Source organism: Euprymna scolopes, chromosome 33 (assembly GCF_053919585.1).
Source record: "Euprymna scolopes isolate OS-2025 chromosome 33, ASM5391958v1, whole genome shotgun sequence".
Taxonomy (NCBI): Eukaryota; Metazoa; Mollusca; class Cephalopoda; order Sepiida; family Sepiolidae; genus Euprymna; species Euprymna scolopes.
This window is the reverse complement of record NC_136514.1, coordinates 52,329,115-52,333,842: the sequence shown is the minus strand read 5'-3', so window position 1 is coordinate 52,333,842 and position 4,728 is coordinate 52,329,115. Positions and strand designations below refer to the sequence as shown.

The 4,728-nt window shown below is 37.7% G+C and overlaps 2 pseudogenes; one reads left to right on the top strand and one right to left on the bottom strand.

Annotated features, from left to right (window-relative positions):
* Window positions 1–290: 290 nt before the first annotated feature.
* Window positions 291–405, bottom strand: LOC145258576 (5S ribosomal RNA; annotated as a pseudogene).
* A 1,927-nt stretch (window positions 406–2,332) lies between these two features.
* On the top strand, window positions 2,333–2,449 carry LOC145258571 (5S ribosomal RNA; annotated as a pseudogene).
* Window positions 2,450–4,728: the final 2,279 nt, after the last annotated feature.

Here is a 4,728-nt window from a genome sequence, read left to right as displayed (position 1 = left end):
TGAAGTCCACAGAATGCGCAGCAGCAAATATATTACATATGAAAGACGCCGCTGCGGAATTTCCACAGGTCCCGCTAGTAAAATATAATTATTATAATATTATTAGAGGGCTCCTTCAGTCTTTAACAGACTATTGATACCCACGAATGGGGGCCTGCGCGTGAAATTTTCGTGGTAGAAGTTGCACAATCTCCAACCACACCTCTCCTGAGTCAACATTGTTAAATACCAGTGGCAAGTGAAGTGTGTGTACAAGACGATTGGAAACAAATGCCGAGATAAGCGGAGAGTATATACAGCGCCTAGAATTCCCAAATGGTCACCCACCTGGTACTAACCAGGTTCAACGTTGCTTAACCGGTGATCTGACGAGAACCGGTGTGTCAACGCGATTATGCCGTATATTATGAGTATTTTTTGGTCATCAAATTATGAATTGAAACAAATTGTTATAAATTAGAACTATATGGGTTAAGGTCATGTTGTTTCAATGGCAGCTATCTTAAAGCTGAAAAGTTCAAGATAATCTAAACGAGTTATTCATTTGCTTGGTCTGTTTTTAGCGGGAGATGCACACTTTGGGAGTTATTTAATACTAGAAGGCTTTATTTATTATAGACGATTAGTAATGGTCTTTGTGAGACAATATCACAAGACTTATTCCGCGTAGCGCCCCTACTATGCATCAATATTCAAGAAAAGGGGAAACTACTAGACAGTGATAGCGAGGATTAAATCCTCGGGCAATCAAATAAGTCAGTGTGACATACCGTCTTGCAATAGAAATTTAATCTATCTCTCAAACACCATCCATTACAGTTGGCAGCTAGAAGATCCATTTCGACATTATTACAAAACATCGTCCCGTCTACGTTCGCTCTTCACATCTCGTCCTTGACTAACACCACCCATACAACCACCACCACTATCACAGCGCAAACTTACCATTAACGACCGCGTATACCAGTCCCCCCTCTACCATCCACGCCTTGTTATTTAGTTGCCTCGCTATAGCACTTTCTCACCGCCTCGTGTCGCTACATCTATTCGAGCGTCTTAAAGTAGGGAATTATTTTGGGAAGTGTTCAATTTGGAAAAGAGGGTCCTTTGCCAACTGGGAGGGCTAGATAGATAGGATGGGGCTCCGAGAAAAAAAAAAGGAAATAACGGGAAACGAAGGGGTGTAAGTCGTTGTAGGTTTTTTTTATTATTATTACAGTTTTAAGCACTCTTCAAAAAAGGAAAAAAGAAAAATACTCTTAGGGCTTTTAAATCCTGCTTTTCAGCCAACTTCCCGAAGCAGGCATTAAGATAATAACTAGTTTTCGAAAGCAAATTTTGAGGCATTCACTAATTGCATCCAACTGAAATTAGTACGTGGAATTGTCCATAAATCCTCTTCTTGCCAATAAATAACTGAGTGCCCGGAGTTGCCCGGTTGTTTGGAGGTGTGTGTTGAGCAAAAAAAAAAAAAAAGTGGTAGTAGACAGGCAGGCAGGCTCGAACCTGGTACGAGAAAGAGGGAAAAAACTTGAAAAGAAAACGTGACTTCTTTCCTCTTGCGCCCATCGCCAAACCGGAAGTGACGAATGTTTAAATTAATGCTAGTCAATCGAAAAGGGGGGGTTGACTTTCGAAAATATTCGGCGAAAAAGGCGACCTCTCTCTCTCTCTCTCTCTCTCTCTCTCTCTCTCTCTCTCTCTCTCTCTGTAGAAAAGTGCTCGGTTGAGGGTTAAAGAATAATGTTTTGAGCTAATTTTTCGATATTTGTTGTCCGAAGGGTTGAGCTACAAAACGAATCCGATCTCGTTAAAATCCGTTGCCTCTGTCGAAAGTTTTAGGCAAACATACCTACCTACCTACATACATCCATACATTTAAACATACAGGTGATATTTATATTATAGATGAGACTTGGCTATTCTCCTAAAGTTCTCCTTAATCTCTCAAATGTTAAGTTAATAAAGACGATAAAAACATTAGTTTTGTCTTAAACTTTTCAAACGTTGAGTTAATAAAAGAAGTTAAAAAAACATTAGTTTCGTCTCCTAAATTATCTTGTTAACGATGTTATAGTATATCTTTTTAGTAGCATTTTAGTCTTATCAGTCAATAATTCATCTAGTCTGCTGGATTATCCAGCGCTGTGCTGTTACTATAAGCAATGGCATCTATAATATTAATTTCACCTGCCTGTTTAAATGTACGTATGTATGTATGTTTGTATCTATGTATGTATGTATATTATGTTATGTATGTATGTATGTATGTATGTATGTATGTATGTATGTATGTATGTATGTATGTATGTATGTATGTATGTATATTATGTTATACGGCATAATCACGTTGACACACCGGTTCTCGTCAGATCACCGAAGTTAAGCAACGTTGAGCCTGGCTAATACCAGATGGGTGACCATTTGGGAATTCTAGGCGCTGTATGTGCTCTCCGCTTATCTCGGCATTGTTTCCAGTCGTCTTGTACCTAAACTTGCCACTAGTATGCAACAATGTTGACTCAGGAGAGGCGTGGTTGGAGATTGCGCAACTCTTACCACAAAAATTTCACGCGCAGGCACCCTTACAGTGGGTATCCATAGTCTGTCAAGACTGAAGGAAGCCTTCATGTATGTATGTATAAAACTTTCAACAGAGGCGACAGATTTTCGTAAGATTCATGTCGTTTTGAAGCTCGACTCTTCGGGCGACAAATATCGAAAAATTGCCTAAATAAATTAATTCCTTCATCCTGAAATATGCACTTTTCTATAATGAGGGGTCGCTTTTTTCGTCGATATTTTCGATTGCCTAGACTTAATTTAAACCTTCGCCAATTTCGGTTTGGCGATGGACGCAACGGCAAAAACGTTAGTGTTTTTTTGCGGGGGGGGTCACATTCTTTTCCTCCTTCGCGGAACGGGTCTGAGCCTGTCTGCCTACTACCACTTTTTTTTCTTTTCTCAACACACACCTTCAAACACCTGGGCAACGCCCGGCACCCAGTATAGTTTAGAAAAAGGTGCACCATTCTTTATATAAACTAATATTAATTAGCCATACAAAGGTAATCTAATTTGGGCCTTGAATACCATATTATTTTGAATATTTGGCTAATGTTTAATCGTTGGGGAGCATCGTCGTGCCAGGTTGCCCTGATAACCCCATCTACAGAAAGACATTAAACAATTTCATGCTCTGTCCTAACCGCATACATGTTCTTTCTGAAACTGTGCTTTTATGTGAAGAGTAATCGACGTTTATTTTTTCATGTTAACATTTAACTATATGCATAATGTTCTTACTAATGGGCGATCAATAAATGATAAGAGTCAGTTTTGGCACTTGTGCATTACTGTTACGGAACAACTTTATTGGTTTAAGTTTAAAGAGCGAACATCAGAGAGAGAGAGAGAGAGAGAGAGAGAGAATGCAATTTAAGAACCGTAGACAATAAAAAATGTCAACAAATGCCAAACAACAGTGCAATAATACGAAATGAAACGTCAATTACCTGAACAGTTATTGAATTAAAATGAAATCAACAAATAAGATTTTCTTAAAAATTAATAACGCAAAAAATCTGAAATAATTGAAACTTATCAAAGTATATAACTTTTAAAGTTTATGAATATTATAAGCAATCACTAATGGAATTTTTTTGCTTTTTGAGTTTTTTTTTGGGGGGGCGTTATTTTGGATGGGGGGGCGTTTTTTTTTTTTGGAGAACCATTTTTAAGGAAATTTTAGTGACCCAAAAGTAGGACTTTTACAATTTATAAATAGTTTTGAATTGGAATGTCTGCGAGTTTTGCTTGGAGGGTGTCAAATTTTCAATTTTCGTAACAAAGGCAAAATTTTCAAATTTTCCTAACAAATAAAATATATTAAAATAATTAACATTTCTTGTTTGAACAGTCATTATTGTAATGCGTGAAAGAACGCTGTGATTTTCTCCAATTGACACCAAAAAAAAAAACTTGCCCCGGTGACAGTAATGCGCAAGTATCAAGTTATTGTCTTTCAATCATAGGCGTATCAAGTAATTCTCTTTCAATGGTAGGCGTGTCAAGTTATTCTCTGTCAGTCGTAGGCGTGTCAAGATATTGTCTTTCAATCGTAGCCTTGTCAAGTTATTGTCTTTCAATCATAGGCGTGTCAAGTTATTGTCTTTCAATCATAGTCGTGTCAGGTTATTGTCTTTCAATCATAGGCGTGTCAAGTTATTGTCTTTCAATCGTAGGCGTGTCAAGTTATTGTCTTTAAATCATAGGCGTGTCAAGTTATTGTCTTTCAATCGTAAGTGTATCAAGTTATTGTCTTTCAATCGTAGGCGTGTCAAGTTATTTTCTTTCAATCGTAGGCGTGTCAACTTATTGCCTTTTAATCGTAGGTGTGTCAAGTTATTGTCTTTCAATCGTAGACGTATCAAGTAATTCTCTTTCAATTGTGGACGTGTCAACATATTCTCTGTCAGCCGTAGGCGTGTCAAGATAGTGTCTTTCAATCGTAGACGTGTCAAGTTATTGTTTTTCAATAGTAGGCGTGTCAAGTTATTGTCTTTCAATCGTAGGCGTGTCAAGTTATTGTCTTTCAATCATAGGCGTGTCAAGTTATTGTCTTTCAATCGTAGGCGTGTCAACTTATTGCCTTTCAATCGTAGGTGTGTCAAGTTATTGTCTTTCAATCGTAGGCGTATCAAGTAATTCTCTTTCAATTGTGGACGT